The sequence below is a fragment of the Maniola jurtina genome, chromosome 23 (assembly GCF_905333055.1).
Source record: "Maniola jurtina chromosome 23, ilManJurt1.1, whole genome shotgun sequence".
Lineage (NCBI taxonomy): Eukaryota > Metazoa > Arthropoda > Insecta > Lepidoptera > Nymphalidae > Maniola > Maniola jurtina.
In genome coordinates this window covers 6,851,199-6,872,605 of record NC_060051.1, presented here as the reverse complement: position 1 = coordinate 6,872,605, position 21,407 = coordinate 6,851,199, and the positions used below count along the sequence as shown (strand labels likewise).

Genomic DNA, 21,407 nt, shown 5'->3' with positions numbered 1-21,407 from the left:
CCGCGTCCTGCGGGATCTGTCTTTTCCCGTGAATTTTCCAAAAAAAATATTTCATACAAACCTTGTCCTGATAATGACGAACACAAAGAAAAAGAATTATCCAATCTGGTGCAGTCGCCCGGAAGTAATGCGCGTACAATGTACATACATACATTTCGGTGATTCATTTTTATTTTATATACATAAAAATAATAGAGAAGGTTAAGTTATTATAATTAACGAATCTGATAGAGACAGTCCTGCTTTAAGTGATACTGTTATTAGTATTGATAATTTGTGCGAAGTGAGTGATCATCCTAATAATATTGGCTGTATTAATATTGATAAGTTGTTCGATAATTTTGAAATTCACAGTGATCAAAGTTGTTCAACAGTTCCCTCCCATTATAAAATAAGATAAGCTCCGTGTAAGTAATCATCTTTCTCATCTTTCTGAACTCTAAAAGTTAAGTGCTCATAATTTCCTTTTTATATTAATCATAAAAAGAAAAGGATGACATTTATATTTGATAGATCCCGTGCTGGTAATATTCGGCACTCGGCATTTTATTAAAGATCATGGAAATAATAAGAGTTACCAAAATAACCCAAAATACTCTCTCGCTCAAGAGAAATGCACAGTAAAGAATTAAAGTCAAATAGCAGCAAATACAGCCAAAGCTACCAAAATCTAAACTTAGTGCAAATACATACAGCGAAACTCCTTTGCTACTCGCTAAGTAAAGGTTTGCGCTGGCCTGGCAAACCTCAACTGATTGTTTGGGTATGCTTTGGTTCTTTGTACTTACATTTGACATAGTTATCTGCAAAATATATGTCGTGAAGATGTATTCTAATGTCGAGTAATTAAAATCGATTCATTAGTTTAGGAGCTACGATGCTACAGACAGATACACAGATACACACGTCAAACTTATAACACCCCTCTTTTTGGGTCGGGGGTTAATAAAACGATGTAATATTTTGTTGTAGCGGTAGTTATGGGGCTAGGATTCATCATAATTTTCATCATCATCTTTCATACCAAGGGGTAACTAACATGATTTCGAAAGTTGTTCATTAGTTAATTTTAACATCTTCGTTGATGTTTGAACTGATGAACTTCACCAACTACAAAACATAGATCGCTTCGCTTGAAGGGATTCGCTTACGCCTATATTATAGTTAATGTGAATTTTTATGTTGATTATATGAATAGGTACTGACCGCTTCACTTTCATGGATATTTTATATGAAAATATTTGCACAGTTACGCACTGCAGTAGTTAATTCCGCCATTAATCCACACGAAAATTGACGTAAGCAAATATCCGATGCTCCATATACAATTGATCCTATAAGCCTCCGTTCAATCAACGGCTGTCAGGCTTAAATGACCTCTATCACAATCCATTAAAGTGCAAATTGCTATTGATATGCCGGCCCGGTTACCGGTTCCAGTTAAATGGCAATACGGAGAAGTGAATACGGCAGGCGATCGACTTCCTCTGAAGCCCGAACACCAAGTTTTGTTGTTCATCGGCTTTGGAATTTTAATGCATTCTGCTGAAACGTCGGATATAGCTCGATGAGTAATAATTTATTAAGCTCTGAGTACCTACTACGAGATAATATCGAATAATACCTAACTGTTAACATTTTGATAATGCATCTACCTACAAAAAGATTTTGAAGGTTATCAAACATTTTTAGTCTTTTTCCTTCCGACTTTAATATCTTAGGTTCATTCTAAAGGTTACACAAGAAACGTGAGAGTATTTCTAGCAAACTAGCTGATGCCCGCATGGATTTAGGTTTTTAAAATCCCCTGGGAATTCTTTGATGTTCCAGAATATCCAGGTCGTTGACTATACTCATACAAAAATCACGTCGATCCGATGTTCCGTTGCGACGTGATTGAAGGACAAACTTATACAAAAACACTTTCGCATTTATAATAAGTATAGGTAGTGATACGTTTGCCTCATTTTATCCATTATCTTAATCGGTAGAAAAGAATATATAAAATAAAATAAAAAGGTACAAAATAAGAAACCTAAGTATGAAAAGAGGCGACCATATTATTGGGCATTTTCGCTCAGCCTTGGTAGAAAAGCAGGCTTAACTTGTGGTAAAATTAATAATTACAATTTTCCTGATGGGCTTTGAATCTACGATCTGTCGAATTTCAGCCCGTCCCTACAACCACGTTCAGCTGTAGAGACTTGAAATGCTTCAGCTTATGTAACTGTCCTACTTTTGACTTTAAACAGTTCGCAGAAAGTTTGTTAACAGGGCTCTCTCCGTCACTTACTCCATACAATCGTAGTTCCAATTTCATTTGAATATTAAGCAACCAAAGTCCATGAAATTTTGCAGACATATTCTAGAAACTAATATCTGCGCCTGTGGCGTTTTAGATTTTTCTAAAAATATGTAGTTTTAAAATTACAGGGGCTCAAAGATTTGTATGTGAATTTTTAAAACCGCGTAACTTTGAAACCGAATATTTCAACAGAAATCTGGAAAACCACAGGCATAGATATTAGTTTCTAGAATATGTCTGCAAAATTTCATGGACTTTGGTTGCTTAATTACATGACACTAATATTATAAAAGAGAAAGTTTGTATGTGTGTATGTGTGTGTGTGTATGTTTGTTACTCCTTCACGCAAAAACTACTGGACGGATTGGGCTGAAATTTTGAATGGAGATAGATTATACCCTGGATTAGCACATAGGCTACTTTTTATCCCGGAAAATCAAAGAGTTCCCACGGGAATTTTAAAAAAACCTACATCCACGCGAACGAAGTCGCGGGTATCAGCTAGTATTCAAATGAAATTGGAACTACGTTTGTATGAAGCGAGTGACGGAGAGACCCCTCTTAAACAGTTCGCAGAAAGTTTGTTAACAACGTCATTCTTCCTCTAATTCATACAGTTTTCCAACTCTTATTTAAAAGTTTTTCCTTTTTTCACAGGTCGCCACCTGCAGCATAATAGGGAGCCATACGCCGCGGCGGAAAGACGGGTGCGACACGCACTCGTGGTATGTACAGACTTATCTTCTTTACCCTGATTCTTTTCTACACTAAGGTTGAAATCCAAAGAGCGCACTTTGACTTTGCTTAGGCTTAAGTTTCAGTTAATAGATATTAGTTTCAGGAATATATCTGCAAAATTTCATGGACATTGGTTGCTTAATATTCAAATGAAATTGGAGCTACGTTTGTATGGAGCGAGTGATGGAGAGACCCCTCGTAAAAACGAGACAGATGAATGCCAGTGGTATAACGCTGTCTCGTTTTAACAGTGTCTTAAGTCTAAGCAAAGTCTAAGATCTCAGTCTAATAGATCTCACTCTCCATGCATGCTCAGAATAAAGGGTTGTCGGTGAACCTAGAATGGAGCGGTGTTTGTTTTGCGAACAGTGTCCTGTTATCGTGCCTACTACTGTCCTAAGTCTCTTCGGTTTAGTTAAGTCTGCAAGATTTTATTACTGACTGGTTGGAGTCCACCAGATTTTGTTAACTTTTTGGTCTTACTAATACAGCTGATCTGAAGTCTTCTCGGGTTTTAACTATACAAAGTGTACAAGTGAGTTAATTTCAAAATCCATTACCTAATAAGTTAGCCGCAATCCCATTGAGATGTTGCTCAGGGATTATGCTTGTCACGTCGGTAACCGGACGGTGCGGACGTATATCGAATTTACTAACAGAGCTGACCACTTGAGTAAACGTTTCTCTTCTTGGTATAAGTTTAAATTATACTTGCCCACGTATTCGTCCGCGTCTTCGTTCGGTGGATATAGGTTTTAAAATCCCCGTTGTTCAGGGATTAGCCTGTCACATCGGTAACCGGACAGTGCAGACGTATATCAAATTTACTAACAGAGCTGAGTAAACGTTTCTCTTCTTGGTATAAGTTTAAATTATACTAGCTTTTGCCCACGTATTCGTCCGCGTCTTCGATCAGGTGGATATAGGTTTTAAAATCCCCGTTGCTCAGGGATTAGCCTGTCACATCGGTAACCGGACGGTGCAGACGTATATCAAATTTACTAACAGAGCTGAGTAAACGTTTCACTTCTTGGTATAAGTTTAAATTAGACAATCTTTGGCCTGTGTATTCGTCCGCGTGATATAATGTACAGCCTTCTAGCTGACGCCCGCGACTTTAACTCTTCAGGTTTTTAAATCTGAATTTCCGGGATTAAAAGTAGTCTATGTCACTCTCTAGTTCTTTAACTATACCCATCTGATTGAAGGACAAACTAATAAACCAACAAAAAACAAACTTTCGCATCTATAATATGTACTGATAGCATTCAGGGAAGTTGTAAGTATCTCTCGGTGAAAGAATTTTCATAATCGGATCATTAGTGCCGGAGAAATTACCCCCTGCATGTAACTAACAAATCTCATCTCGTTAAAATACTTTTATTAGTATAGAAAATAGCTAAGATAGAACTAAAGAAAAATAAATAGGTTATTTGCACTAATAATATAATTATTATCAAAGCAAAAAAGACGAAGAAGCTTTTCGGTAGAATTTTAGATGAAAACGCCTGACAAACCAATTTCACTGATTGTAGTAGGTACGTACGGAATCAGGATACCGACATAACGTAAACTGGTTATTATGCAAAGTGACCTGTTCGGACCTGTTCATAGTGAATTCAGCCTGTTTCTCGTAAAAGATTATTTAACAGATCATTTGGAACCAACCAGAGAATAAAAACTACAAGTTAAAAAGTATCTACGTTAAATGCGTCAAATGTTTATGACGTCACATCTATGTATTTCATACAAGCTTCCATGCTAAGCGAGCGTTTTGATGTTTGATAAAAAAAATTGCTGACTTTACTGCACCATCCCCATACATATAGAACAAAGACCCGAGAATACTTTGTCTTTTACTAACTTTCACGTTTCGGATATTGCAATAAAGCCATTATAAAAAAAAAAAACGGAAATCAGTACAAAGCCTCTTCTAACGAAGTTTCTTTGAAGCCCAATTTATGGTACAAAGTAATTACGTAAAACCTTGACCAAATAAATAAAAACCTCAATTGGAAAGCAGTTTGGGATAAATATGCAGATAAAGTCTTTACCATTGAAGCGGCGCAGAATTGTAATGAGACCATCCGTCAAAGAAACAAGGTCGCTGATAAAAGTAGGAAAATCAAATATAGGTAGCATTGTAATTGTTTGACAGAGATTTCCATTTGTTTAGTTAGGGAATGATTCAATGTAAATACCTACTAAAATGTTTATAGTGAAGTATTATGATTAGTAGTATGTAGATGGATAACATCGTCTGTGCCAATTTTATAATACCAAAGTTTTAATAAAGATTTCAAAAAAAATTGAAGCACTTAATCCCTAAATAAAGTTGAAGATTAATTAATACTTTAACAATTATCGTGTTTCAAAAGTTTTTCTACTTCAGTGCTCTAATCGATAGCAACATGATCTTCAAAGAATAAATGAACAAATTGAGTTGAAGATATATGTTTTACCTATTGCTCGAACTTAGTTTTTTTACCAAGAATAAGTTATGAAGGAAAACACCCCGCTAAGTGCGAGTCAGGCTCGCGCACCGAGGGTTCCGTACGAGGGTATTTTTTTCGACATTTTGCACAATAAATCAAAAATTTTCATGCATAAGAGTACCTAAATAAAAATCTGTTTTAGAATGTACAGGTAAAGCCCTTCCAAATGATACCCCACTTGGTATAGTTATCTTACTTTGAAAATTGTAAATTACTATTTGTTCATGAAGACGTTTTTTTTGTAATCTAACCACAAATTCACGGTTTTCAGATTTATTCCTTTACTATAAGATGTACCTACTTGCCAAATTTCATGATTCTAGGTCAACGGGAAGGGAGTGCCCTATATGTTTTCTTGACAGACACGATAGACGGACAGACAACAAAGTTATCCTCTATGGGTTCCTTTTTCCTTTTGAAGTACGGAACCCTGAAAAAAGTATCGACTTTTACATTTGTCTGCACATACCCCCAAATCGCTTATTCCCTATCAATATGCGACACGGTAGTTCTCAACTTCCCCGACCAATAACTACCAATAGCCGAAATTGGTAGCGATATTCCACTGCACGGTGAAGAATTCCTTTCCTGCACACACTGTCCTACGAACGGACGAGTTATGAATACTGAAATGATGGCAGAAATAATTACGTATTCGGCGCGCAGTTGGTGACCGCATTGAGATGCGTTACGCAATATTGAGGATAAATTGGCGACTACAATACAATACCTTTGCGTTGAACGATTTGATTGGAATTTTTTGACGACTTTACTAGAAGTTTACCTAACCTTGTAGTCGTTCATCAATAGCCTATAACAGTCCTCCTCCAGACAAAAGCCTCTCCTCAACGGGAGGGTTTGGCCATTATTTTGACGGCCTCTCTGGCGCAGTTGTAAGCACTGTGGTCTTATTAGTGGGAGGTCCCGGGTTCGATTCCCGGCAGGGGTTTGTAAATTTATAATTCCTCTGGTCTGGTCTGGTAGGAGGCTTCGACCGTGGCTAGTTACCACCCTACCGGCAAAGCCGTGTCGCTAAGCGACTTTTCCGAAACCCCCGGTTAGCACGCTTCCATCATAGACTGCTTCATTACATACCACCAGGTGTGATTGCGGTCGAGGGCTAACTTGTATCTGAATGAAATAAAATAAAAGTATTTCATTTACCTATATTGAAGACGTTACCAGTCCATAGTCTACACCAACATCTCATTTTAACATTTCTAAGCTCATAATAATAGATGTAATTTGCTTCACCTAGCATGATTTTTGTACCTCTTCAAATAGAGTGGTCACAAAACTGTGCGACCTAGAACTTGCCCAACGAATCTGGCCATTGTTCTTTTTCATCATTTTCTATCCAACAAAGCCTCGAGTCTGAGCGTTTTCTACGACAATAGGTGGGGGCAAAAACTGTGGGGCCTACGGAGTTAGACGTCACGCCACATTAATTTCTGGTCAGTTCGGTGAACTCGCATAGTGTTATGTAATTGACGGACACATTATTTTTGTGAGAAGGATGTCATGTTTTATCAAAAGAATAAATATTATTTCAATGGTTTTCTAGACTAACCAAAGAATATATAGAACGCGACAGGTCGAGATAGCAATCGGGATATGAGGCGGAAAGTACGCCCCGCACATTCGCATGTTACGCGCTATCCCGCACCGGGCAAGGGCGGGGCTGTGCGGATGTTTGGGGCGTCCCCACCCCGACCATCTCATTGCCATCTCGACCTGTCGCGTACTATACTTGTTTCCTTTTTCGGGTTCCGTATACCGAAGGGTGCCAACGGGACCCTAATACTAAGCCTCCGCAGTCGTCGGTCTGTCTATCAGCGAGCTGTATCTCATGAACTGTAATAGGAAAACTACCTGGTAGAGAGTTGAAGTTTTCAGTGTGTATTTCTAAAAATTTCAAAATGGCCGCCATCAAAAATAATTAAAAAGTACTTTGGTATTTTAGTTTTTTTGCATCTAATCCGTGCGAGCCTTCCGTCGTCACCGGATATCCTCGCTCTAGGTTTGTGATTATGACATTTTGTGTTAAAATCTAAAAGCCTATAAGTTTTCGCCTGGTTTGGACGCTGTACTGCGCATTAACATTTATTTTTACATGTAAATAATGTTTTTGCCAATTTTATAATTATAATTACTGTGAAAAACCCCGAAGTTAATCCCCCGTCCAACCATCGATGTATGTACAAATGTACCCCGTGGGAGGTAACCCGAATGTTGCTATATATAAAAGGTACAGTTGAATTCCCACGGGCTTGGTCTTCCTTGAACAACAAAATAAACGTGAAATACATCAAATGATAATTATAATAGCATTGCTGAACATTGATATAAAAAATATCAAGAAACGTAGTCGCATGTTAAACTATGCACAGAATTGTACAGAATTTCTATACTAAACTAAAAGAACAGGTACCAATCTATTGCCATTCCCTTCATAATGCATCTTTCGGAAAAGGATAGCACTAGATTTGGACTTGTCAATTTAGTTTACACAAGAGATTGTGCACAACAGAATTAGCCACAGTGGCTTATGTAAATATCTGACATTCTTAATTCTGTGATCTCAGAATTTCTGAAAGTCCAGTGGATTTTGCCAGATGAACGCGCGGTCATACAAATAAACTACATAATACATAGTTTGTAGAGAAAGTGTTATTTCACTCATTAAAGAATATTCGTAGATAAAATAAATATTATAATACCCACAAATGTTAGAAGCGTGTAACCCTATTAACTACTGTGCAATTACAAGGGTTGTGTGTAATTCAATCCGGGAATACATACATGATAGCATTACCCTTTTGATTAAAGTTTCCAGAAATCTTTGCGTTACAACTCATTTTCATTTGTATTGAATTTTATATTTAATATCATGATGAATATCTTTTCTAAATGATAGAAGAAAAACCATTAATACAAGAAAATATTAATTACATTTTTATGGAAAAGTAAAGGCATTATCTTCGTTATTTAATATTTATATTCACAAAATAATTTTAGAACACGAACAGTACAAATATACAGGGTGGTCAAAAAGTCGTGGATCAAACGCAATAGGGAGATAGAGGAGGACATTTCCAGCAAAAAATATTTCTACAGCATGGCCTTATTTAAATTGCCCTAAGAGTTATGAATATTTTTGAGATTTTTAACAAAATACCAGATTCTCTTACAATTAGACTAATTTAAAAAAAATGAGATAAAAAATAATAAAACAAACGATGCTGTGTCATTACTAGATAATGTATCAGCACTACAAACCTTCTATTGAGGCTCTGGGTGCCAAATTACAAGAGCAATTAATTTTTTTCCAAAACTTTTAAAGCGTTACCAAAAATTTAATGTCACTTTAAAAGCGCACTGTGAAAAAAAAAATGTACTACGGAAAAGTGACCCTGTATCAGAAAAACTTGCTGATTTAATGCCAATTTAAATGAGGTATAACACATTACTCTTTGTTTCGTAATTCTGGTATTATAATTGTTTTTTCATATCAAGGTGCAAATTTCAGTAGATTAGTTTAATTCAAAATAATTTTGAAGATTATCATGCTGCTAGTTAAACTGCTAGTTTTTTGTACGTTGGAATGCTAGAAACATCACTGTGCTTGTCACACTTAAAATTTGTGAAAAGAACAGAAACTGTTCACTACCACCACGTGCCAGAACTACCCAGAACGCCCTCTTTTCTAGGAAACAAAAGGATAAAAAAACTATGCCTCTCTTTCACATCCTTCCTTATTCCAACAATGCAAATAGAAATGATGATTAGTGTGAACGAGAGGCATAGTTTCTTTATCCTTTTGTTTCCTAGAAAAGATGAACTACTTGCAAGACGGGCGTTCTGGGTAGTTCTGGGTGGTTCTGGCACGAGGTGGTAGTGGAGAGTTTCTATTCTTTTCACAAATTTTAAGTGTGACAAGCACAGTGATGTTTCTAGCATTCCAACATACAAAAAACTAGCAGTTTAACTAGCAGCATGATAATCTTCAAAATTATTTTGAATTAAACTAATCTACTGAAATTTGCACCTTGATATGAAAAAACAATTATAATACCAGAATTACGAAACAAAGAGTAATGTGTTATACTTTATTTAAATTGGCATTAAATCAGCAAGTTTTTCTGATACAGGGTCACTTTTCCGTAGTACATTTTTTTTTCACAGTGCGCTTTTAAAGTGACATTAAATTTTTGGTAACGCATTAAAAGTTTTGGAAAAAAATTAATTGCTCTTGTAATTTGGCACCCAGAGCCTCAATAGAAGGTTTGTAGTGCTGATACATTATCTAGTAATGACACAGCATCGTTTGTTTTATTATCTTTTATCTCATTTTTTTTTAAATTAGTCTAATTGTAAGAGAATCTGGTATTTTGTTAAAAATCTCAAAAATATTCATAACTCTTAGGGCAATTTAAATAAGGCCATGCTGTAGAAATATTTTTTGCTGGAAATGACCTCCTCTATCTCCCTATTTCGTTTGATCCACGACTTTTTGACCACCCTGTATATAATACAAAACCAGCTATATTTATTTTTCAACCCTCATTAATTAGGATACAAGTAAAAATCATTAATTTGAATTCATGAAAATGGTTAACACTTGCGATAATTTCTAAGGAAATGTATATCTTTGTTATTTAATATCCATAATAATATCCTATGTTTATAATTTTATAACTGATACAATACAAAACCAGCATTGAGGCAGGTATATTATGTATTTATTTACTTAATTGTTTTTCTATTAACACAAAGAGTTTATATTATATTACAATACAAAATTAAACGAAACCTATTAGCGAATAGCGTTTTCTTTTTGTATTTTTCCCCGATGTGGTAATAAGCAATGCTTGTACCCTCATTTTCCTCCAAAACGCGTTAAATGTACCACTTAAAGGCAGTTTATCGGGGGATCATAATACAATTAACTAGGCCTTTTACTGTTGAGTTGAATTAATAGATTCTCGTTCGGATTAAACTTTTTCCCTTCTTTTGGTGAAATGTTTTGCACAACGTGTTAATTTGGAGGATTAACAGGGCTCTCTCCGTCACTTACTCCATACAATCGTAGTTCCAATTTCATTTGAATATTAAGCAACTGCAAAATTTCATGGACTTTAGTTGCTTAATATTCAAATGAAATAGGAACTACGTTTGTATAGAGCGAGTGACGGAGAGACCCCTCTTAATGTCTTGAAAGAAACTGTCAATGCCATGCCAGCTTGTAAATCCGCCCTTTATTAGGATTCCATGCCATTCCATATAACCTAAGGGTGCCAACGGGACCCTATTACTAAAACTCCGCTGTCTGTCCGTCCGTCTCTCTGTCTTTATGTCAGCGGGCTGTATCTCGTGAACCATAATAGGTAATAAATAAAACCTAAAATCTTCACAGAATGTGAAATTGAATTTTTACGACGGCCATTTTGAAATATTTATTATTACTTGTTATAGCGGCAATAGAAATACACATATTGTGAAAATTTCAACTATCTACGGCTCACGAGCTACAACACGTTGACAGACAGACAGTCGGACGGATAGCGGAGGCTCAGTATAAGGGTCCCGTTGGCACTCTTCGGGTACGGAACCCTGAAAAACAAAGACCGAGTTCTGTTTATACCAAAAAGAATCTGATAGAGTGGGGATAGAGCCAGCTTTTGGTCGTTCGGTATAAATCCATCTTTATACCGTCCGGTATAGTTTTGGAGAAGCACTAATCTATAAAATAAATTCATAAGTAAGATTCCATAGAGAAGTTTGTGTACATTGCTTCAGCTATAAGTTAGTTATTAGTTTGTTTTTAATCGAGTTTCAAACGCTCGTAAAGCATGGGAAGTGAGAATTTGTTACTTGGGGAATTGCAATAAATAGTTTAGCACCTACTCCGACGGCAAACTGAATGTAAACTATCTGCATAATCGCAATGACTTAACTGTTTTTAATTGAACCTAAGACTTGCTGTTGCCCTCTTGCAATTTTTATTTAGTACTGACAGACATCAGCATAGTGGTTTAGTGAGAATCAAAAAGTGCTAACTTACTCTTATCATTATCATTTATGTCAATAAAGTACCTATAGTGCGTGACAGGTTGAGATGGCAACGTGGCGGGAACTCCCCGCACTCTCGCAACCTGTCGCATCCTTTTTTTTCTCTCTCATCTGGCTTTACAAAGATTAGCCAATGTCAAGTTTGTCGTTATTTAGAAGTTAGGGAAACTAGGTATATAAGTATGGACTTCGTCTGTGCCGGCGCTCGCCGACACACGCGCAGCACCCCTTTAGAGTGCTTCCCAGTCAGTTCCAAACCCTAAAACACTAGCAAAACACAAAACCCGGCCACTTTCAACAAAAAAAAAACACTCCAAAAAGGCAGTGCACGCGCACCAGCAAACGCCAACACAGACGAAGTCCCTGTCGAATATTATACTTTGGTATAATTTGGTACATCATAATGTGAAATCTAGGTAGTTAAAACCTGAATAAATAAATAAACGGGTCTGAAACATCAAAAAGGCTAAATTTAACAAAACCCATTTCTAATTCACGGTTAATTAAGCAACATAACCCGTCTTATCGACATTACACGACTGCTAATTAATGGATTGTTACTTGTGTTGTTACTATGTTACTGTTAAAATAATTTTCAAATTAACTATCTAAGTACGTCGTGTCTTGTTAGCATAATAATCAACGACTTCATGTAATGAGTATAGGTACTATGTATAGATCTGAACGGTGTCTACCAATTTCAGTACCAATCTGAAATTGGTAGTTGTATAGTGATGTGTTGCATGGCACTTTGAAATGGACTGTACACTTTTATGGTTTTATAAATGTTTAATGTAATTAAATACAAATCAAGTACAATAATATTAACACGCTGGTAATTAGGAGGCGGTCGCGCCGCGAATGCATCGTGCCGCGCGCCGGCGCCGCACCGCGAGCCCCCCGCTCCCGCAGGCGGCCGCCGCGCACGCCTTGTTTAGTGCTATAGCACTAGACAGTAGTAATTTAAAAAATATACATAATTTTGAACAAGACGTGTAAATCAAAAATTTATACCCCCGACAAGTGAAGATTACAGTGACTAGAAAAGAGCTGCTAACTTTCAAACGGTTGAACCGATTTTCTTAGATTATAACTAAGGACACTCTCGATCAAGCCACCTTTCAAACAAGTAAAACTAAATTAAAATCGGTTCATTAGTTTAGGAGCTACGATGCCACAGACAGATCAACACACACGTCAAATTTATAACGCCCCTCTTTTTGGGTCGGGGGTTAACAAATATTAAGTTAAATATGCGTACCCCGGATTGAACCCCGGACCTCCCCAATTAATGATTAGGCTGACGTCTTAACTAACCACTGGTGACTAGGCTTTCGCCCCTGCGTCAAAACGGTCGTCAAACTAATTACCAAAGAAGCGTTTTCTGAATAGGAAGGCTTTGCAAACTAGCAAAGTTTAATTCAACGCTAACCGATAGGCCCTAATCCCGCCTCGGCAAGTCCCGATAACGTCTCATCAGTGTATACTGTATCTTCGATCTAAAGCTATTTACCGTCTATGCTTGCCTGGTACCTAGGGTTAGCAGATACATGAAAGGAATTTTCTTTCTTTTATTTTTTATTCATACCAAAAACTGAGAAGAAAAAAGATGAGTGGATATAAGGAAGCACTTACTCTACCAGTGACCCTTGGCAGTTTTCTTGACATTTCTGCAATTTTGGGCTGAACTTGTTAAAAATTTGGATGAAATCCCTATTCGTTAGGAATTCGCAAAGAATAGAAATTAAACAAATCGTACTGTAATTTAATTTTGAAAGCCAACTAAAAAGCGCCTTCATGGCACTTATCTATGATGAGAGAGAGATCGCGATAGAAAGAGAGGCGTTTATTAAATTTTAAGCTGCAGCGCTGTGCGAGCTTTTGCACTTTATTACGTCGTAGTCATAAAAAGAGTCGCTATTTATTTATACGTCTTTGCAGAGTGATCTTTGTGTACTTGGAAGTTGTTATTAAGTATTCTGTGCTAGATGTTAGTAAAGGTATTGTTTTTAGCGATTTTACGAAACATATTTTCACCTGTTTTAGCTGATATTCAATCAGTTCAGTCTACTTTATGTGAAACTAATTTCATATCATAGAAAATCAGGGCACTGGTAACCCTATGCTTGCCTGGTACCCAGATTCGGGCCGCAGGTCACGAGATAGTCTGATTAGCGGTGGATACCGTTGGGTCCGATTGTGGAGTGAATACTGAATATGGGATAAACCTCCTTTGACCGTATGCTTTTCTGGTTGTTGGAGACTTGATTACTTTCTTTTTTTTTTGTTTTCAGCCGAAATAAACTGGAAAGACTTGCTTTACGATGTAGTCTAAAAAACCGGTTAAGTGCGAATCTGGCTGCCACACGAAGTGTTCCGCACTATCGTACAAGAGTATGTACTTTTTTTGAATATTTTAGAATGGAGTATGGCAGGACTAGTCTGCAATTTTTATTTTTTTCCAAAATAGCGGCCACGCCTAAAATCTGTATGAATCAAGAGCTGGCGCGGGCGTCAATACGAACAAATATTGTATGAGATACAAGTGTAAATTAATTTATAACAACCCCGACAAGTGAAGGTTACAGTAATAACTAGAAAAGATCTGATAACTTTCAAACGGCTGAACCGATTTTCTTGGATTATAGCTAAGAACACTCTCGATCAAGCCAAATTTCAAACAAAAAAAAAGACTAAATTAAAATCGTTTCATTAGTTTAGGAGCTACGATGCCACAGACTGATACACGGATACACACGTCAAACTTATAACACCCCTCTTTTTGGGTCGAGGATTAAAAACCATCCTAAGTGTCACGTTTCAGAAATATAAGCTATCAAAGTTTTACTGGTGGCTAGACTTAGCTAGACTGTTGTACTGAATACTGATGACTTAACCTACTAGGTGGGCAAAATCTTCAAATCCCTTTTATTATGGACCAATTTTTAAAAAATACAAGTTCAAAAAATCCCTTTGCTTTCTGTTTTTCACTGAGAATGGAGTGTTCGATTTCATTGTGAAAAATATAACGAATATTTTTCTGCTTTTAAGCAGAAAAATATTCGTTATATTTTTCACAACTAAACTAAAGTTTCATCATATTTGGCCGATTTTTTGCAATGGAAATAGCACTAGTCTGTTTCTAAAAAAAAAACTGATAGGCACTGTCGCCAAGGACGCAAATGATTAGACGAATCCCCTTATGGGGATGGACAGAGCTTAGTTACCCAAAGTTAAAAGAGGCGCTTTTTTATACATATATATAGCCAAACCTCGTTTCGCAGAAAGCACGCGATGATAATGATAATGAATAACTGATTAGTACCTATATTATGAACTCCTAATTCTACAACTTATGAAAATAAGTTTAGAAGGTACACACGCACTACGTAATTCAAATGAGATACGAGTTTCTGCGTACGATTTTCAAGAAAAGCGTGGAATCTTTATCGAAGAAAAGTATTCAACGCTACGTTTGACTTCAATGAAACGTTTCACGCTCTAGTACTGTATGAATTTCAAAGATGCTTATCGATGCAATTTATCAGTTTAATGCACAAATGTTTCAACGAGTTATATTTTACTAATTTTACCTTTTTCGGTGTTAATTGTAAGCCAGAATCACACTTCACACTAATATTATAAATGCGAAAGTTTGTATGTGTGTGTGTGTGTATGTTTGTTACTCCTTCACGCAAAAACTACTAAACGGATTTGGCTGAAATTTGGAATGGAGATCGATAATATCCTGGATTAGAACATAGGCTACTTTTTATCCCGGAAAATCAAAGAGTTCCCACGGGACTTCAAACCTAAATCCACGCGGGCGAAGTCGCGGGCATCGGCTAGTCAATTATATTTACAAAAGAAGTACGCACCTATCAAGTGAATACTTAAAACGAGGACACTTGGTTCACATTTGTTGTGCGCTATCTCTTTTACTCTTATGCGTTTTTAGGGTTCCGTACTTCAAAAGTAAAAGAAAACTCTTATAGGATTAGTACTTTGTTGTCTATCTGTATGTTGAGTTTGTCAAAACCCCTCAAGGGAATATAAACCTAGAGGTACTTTCTGTTGGCCTAGAATCATGTTAGGCAGGGAGCTATGTCTTATAGCACAAGTAAATGGAAAACCGTGAATTTATGGTTACATCACAAAAAAGTGTTATTTCTATTATATAATATATTTGTAAGTGTTAGTTTTTATCATCTTTCTTACTCACACCGGTCACGAATGATTATATGCCACGTGATATGAACTTTTATTTGGTACCTATACCTTATGACATTGGCTAGAAATTAGAATATTGTTCAACTTAAGTGTAGGAGAAAAGGTCGTCACCTTTTCTACCCTTTACTTTAAACAACTTAATATATTCTCTCTTCATTTACATCTAGTATATTATTCATAACTCCCGATAGAGCGAAAACAAATACGAAGGTGGTAAAAATATGATTACATATGAGAAAGTGTCGAAGACGTAATAGACGAAATAAGACATTCCAAACACGTTTCGACTCTGTCTACCCTCGGAATACGATAAAAAGATGTCTTACAGTTATTGTCATTGTCTGAAGACATTCAAGTCGTGACAAAGAATTGGAAAAGTCGATTTGAAATATGGTAGACACTAGGTATTCATTATTCAAAATATTGGGTGCTAGTTTTGTGTGAACAACTTTAAAAATATCGAAAGTGATGATATAGCTTGTGATGGGACGCATTTGTCTGGAAGATATCTATTCACTTTAATTTTAAATCGTTTAAGAAAACAAAGATCTAAGAAGTTTATTCCAAACTTATGCGTGCATAGCGTGTCATGCAAATAATGTGTACTCGTAGAAGGAATATCGACCTAACATAATACTCGTAATACCATGGTGCTGGTAAATAAATAGCAAACTTATAACATGCAGCGCGCATTAGTAATTCACCCGCCTCTCTCTTTAAACATCTGAAACTAAAGAAAGAAATACTACAGAACACCACGCTTCTCCATAATAATCTGCATAAAGTCATCAGGTAGAGAAATGCCTACAAAGAGAGAAAATAACTATCAATCCAATTAATCAATCTTTATGTGTCCACAGCTGGACATAACCTCTTTTTAGAACGCACCACAAAACTCCGCCTTTCGCCACCTTCGTCAGATTATCGGCCCAGTGGGCTGGAGGTCAATCAATCAATCAATTTATTTATTTGCTGATACAGGTATACAGGCTGATACAGGTCTTTCAGTCGTTCGCTAACTGGTACGCGATGTCCACTCTAAAACACGTCTGCCTCGTCGGCCGTCGTTTCTGCGACAGACATGACCTGCCCACTGTAATATTAGCTTGTTAATCCTTATGTCGGTTACTTATGTTTTTTCCTCGTTCTACATGTTATCTCTAAGATAGATACTCAACATAACTCCTTCCATAATTATAACTATGCTAACTTAAAACTAACTGCTGGATATAAAATATAAAATATGGTAATCGCGTATGGTAGACCACGTAACAGCAAAGCGTCCTTTGACTTCACCATCCAGTCATTTGCAGAGTTTGTATTCAAAGAGGCCATCTGCATGTGATATAAAAAAGTAAACTAAACAGGAAATTATCTTCCAAAGTCCTTTTAAAATGTGCAGCATAAAGTTACTGTAACGGACCACTGCAAACTTATATACGGAAAATGCCTTGCCGTTACGCTGTCTCCGATTTTTATAGGTATTGCAGCTTGCAATTTATTATCTATGAAATGAAATGGATTTTTCTCACTCTTTGACGCTTCTTACCTACCCTACGAATCGATTCCACTCAATATTACTCTTTCGTACTTTTACGTAACATGTCTTAAATAGGGCTTTTGATTATCCTTTTATTCATTGAAACTAATAGCCAACATCTGTATGTCCAATATCATACACAGTTCTCTTAAGCGAGCTTCATACAAACGTAGTTTGGTTTTCATTTGAATTTTAACCAATCACACTCAATGACATGTAAAAAACGTTTTTACAAATCTTTGAACCCGTGTAACTTGGTTTTTTTTTAGCGAAAATCTGGCAAACCACAGACACAGATACTTGTTTCTTGAGGGTGTCAACTATCTACATTTCATTGAGTTTGATTGATTAATATTCAATTGAAAATCAAACTATAGTCCGCGACAGGTTGAGATGGCAATCGGGGTATGAGGCGGGAAGACGCCCCGCACACCCGCATGTCACCCGCGCTCGCTAGCATCGGGTTAGCGCGGAGGCTGTGCGGGTGTGCAGGGCTTCCCTGTCGTGTACTATAGATTTGTAGGAGACTGCTGGGGAGAGCGGTAGAGAAAATTCTCATAATAAAGTTTACTATTGTATGAGGAGAACCCTCAGGTAGGTACTTAATAAGGCTTTGGAAAATATTTCTAATTTAGGCAATCAAGTAGCCATCTTAAGCAATTCAAACAACTCCTCAATCCAGAGTTTATAAAGTCGATTGTTGTCTGTCTGTCTGTGCGGTTAGTCCATAAAGAGTTCCTGCTGTAAATCTCAAACCTAATTTCCTGAGAAATTGCCTGCATTTATGACCTCCATTTTGTCAATATTGCAACGAGCAATTTTTCAAAGAGATGACTTTCTTTTATTTTCGGAACATTTTGTGTTATAACTGAGTCCTCTGAGCTCAATATTACTTCCATTTCTCATTTCTATTGCAATATCTGTGAGTTATCAAACCGTGAACTATGTTTTAGTAACTCTGCGTTTTAGTAATATTTTTGTCACTGCAAAAATGTTCTTCTTCAAAGTAAATATGAGCTGAGATCTTTAGTAGACCAATAAGATTATCGATAGATGACGTGATTTATCTATCTATGATTTGATTGGTCTGCTGAACAAACACATCTCCACAAGAAAGATTATGATGAATTGGTGAACGAACCTAATTTGTTAGGCCAAATCTGCACTGGATAGATAGAGTTGACCGAGACTCAGGAGATATTGGGTTAAAAAATTGAAGGATGTCAATGACACTATACTATAGACATGTTACATCATATTACGTCATACGTAGCGTATAAAAATGGTGCTCTGTGATGAGTGAGACAGAAAATACAAAACGCACGAGAGTAGAAGAGATAGCGCTCTACGAATGGAACCCAAGTATCGAAGTTTTAAATTTTGTCTTTATTTTAGATACGTATGTAACTTTTTCTTTTTACTTCTTTTTTACATAATACAATATCATTTGAAGATATAATGCGCAAGACAATATATATATATATACAGTACAGACAAGGCAATATATGTATATATACAGTAGAAATCTACTGAACCTCAAAAGGCCAATGATAACGATGATAAAGATGTTTACACGTGTAACTTAAAATAGAGCCTGTTTTAGTCTTCACCTTATCGATTTATTTAATAGTTATAAATACTAGATTAGAATCAAATATTTACTGGGGTCATAGAACGATCGAAGGTCGTATAACTTGTTATTTAAAATAGTAACCAAGTAACTAAGTTGTTACGTAATTGTTTGGCCGATACTTCTAAATAGGTAGAACTTATAAAGCAATTGATGTTAGTTTTTTAACCTCCGACCCAAAAAGAGGGGTGTTATAAGTTTGACGCGAGTATCTGTGTATCTGTGTAGCATCGTAGCTCCTAAACGAATGAACCGATTTTAATTTAGTTTTTTTTTTTGTTTGAAAGGTGGCTTTCTTTGGGATTCCCTTTGCAATTGTTCGTTATAGAGTTACCATCTCCACGGACGAGAGAATCGCGGCGATAAGACGAGTGACTCTGGACGAGTACGTAACGGACTCGTCGCATCTCGTCTTACGTATAGATTCGCGTCGTGGACGCTCTCGTTCACGTCCCGCATCCCACGTTCACGACGCGCCGATGTGACCGTACCTTTAGATTTCAAACGATTGAGAACTTGCGGTGCCCGATCCCAATTAAATGGGTCTTGAACTTATAACAAGACTGCTGTAACAAGCAAGCACGACTTGTAAACTACGTTCAAGTGTGGCGTGACTTGGTTGCTTGGAGTGATTTTAACTAACACAACATGCTTTCGCTGTGATATTTTTTTTGATTTTAAGTGATTTCAGGTATTAAATTTAAGGTTTTAAATCATACTAGCTGATACCCGCGACTTCGTTCGCGTGGATGTAGGTTTTTTAAAATTTCCGTGGGAACTCTTTGATTTTCCGGGATAAAAAGTAGTCTATGTGCTAATCCAGGGTATAATCTATCTCCATTCTAAATTTCAGCCCAATCCGTCCAGTAGTTATTGCGGGAAGGAGTAACAAACATACACACACACACACACACACACACACATACACACACATATACAAACTTTCTCCTTTATAATATTAGTGTGATACAATTTTAGCTCTTTCCTTTTGCTCCAAGCAAGTTCACACTAATCAGAGTCATATTCTTCTACCAATATCCAAAATCATAACTAAGTAGTTATTTGTACTATACTACAACAGTTTAGGTATATGTACTAGTTTCCTGCAATCGATTTTAGTTTTATAGGGCGAAAAACTCTCAACCTATTGAACATGAATTGACTACAGTTACATTTCTTTAGTAGGTTAGTAAGTATGTTTAAAAAATCGGTCAAGTGCGAGTCGGACTCGAACACTCGATCGTGTCAACGTCGCTATCGTTGTGCGTCTTGCTTGTCCAAGCCTTTAACCAAGTTTGATATCAACGAATTGCGAAATTCCAGGTGTGGCAGAGATAAGGGCCGTCGAATCACGCGATATGCGCGTACATCACATCTGTTGACTTTGGCGGTTAAGGCCATCGTACCTGTTAATCTTTTCACCATCCTTATGTAATCGGATAATTATCTAGTTTTTACTAAATAGGTATATCTAGGTCCGCGTGGATTTAGATTTTCTTGAATCCCGTGGGAACTATTTAATTTGCCGGGATAAAAAGGAGCCTATGTCTGTCCCCGAGGTGTGTAAGCTAACTCAGTACTTTCATCAAAATCGGTCAACTTTTTGGCCGTGAAAAGCTAGCAGACAGACAAATAGAAAGACACACTTTCGCATTTATAATTTAGTTTAGTATAGACTATAGAGCATACCTATTTTATTTCGATGTGATAAAAACTATTCAATATACTGTTTATTTATTATACCTAATCAGGGGGCACGGCAGTGCCCCCGCCAAGACGAGCCAAACGGCCGCCGGGGCGCTACGTACCTTTTTCTCGAAGTGTTTCGCCGTATTTTCGACCCGTCATAACTTCGGTCTGGATGACGCTAGAAAGCTGAAATTTTCAGTATAAGGTGTCCTCAGCAAATTTACCAAATATACTAAGTATCAAATATCTAGCTTTTATGGTTACAGATTTATTGATACCTAAAATACGCTTGTCTCTAGTTACTCAATTGGTAATGTTGTGTTGCAAGAGTTACCTGAGATTAAAGACTTAGGAGTCACTATTGATAAAAAGTTAAATTTCAGATCACATGTGAACAATATTACTAATAAAGCCGCTCAGCTCTTGGGATTTTTAAAACGTAATACGAAGGGTTTCTCAATTAAAACTAAAATTATTTTATATAATGCCTTAGTGAGAAGTTGTCTTGAATTTGCCAGTATTATTTGGAATCCTACTTACAATGTGCATTCTCAACGCATTGAAAGTATACAACGTGCCTTCACTCGCCACTTGGCTTTTCATGTCAGTGGCATCTCACACAGACAGCCATATATTCAGCGACTGGCCGAATTTAAAATGACATCTCTTCGAAACAGGCGGGAAATACTTGACTTGTGCTTTCTACAC

General features: G+C 36.7%; 1 protein-coding gene across 17 annotated transcripts in view; it reads left to right on the top strand.

Annotated features, from left to right (window-relative positions):
* LOC123877396 (plasma membrane calcium-transporting ATPase 3) overlaps positions 1 to 21,407 on the top strand; it is a 251,475-nt gene that overhangs the window by 118,444 nt on the left and 111,624 nt on the right. For all 17 annotated transcript variants that reach the window (XM_045924143.1, XM_045924141.1, XM_045924140.1 and 14 more), the window contains one exon: positions 2,963 to 3,030. The gene's annotated coding sequence lies outside the window, so the exon portion shown is untranslated. The remainder of the gene's footprint in view (positions 1 to 2,962; positions 3,031 to 21,407) is intronic.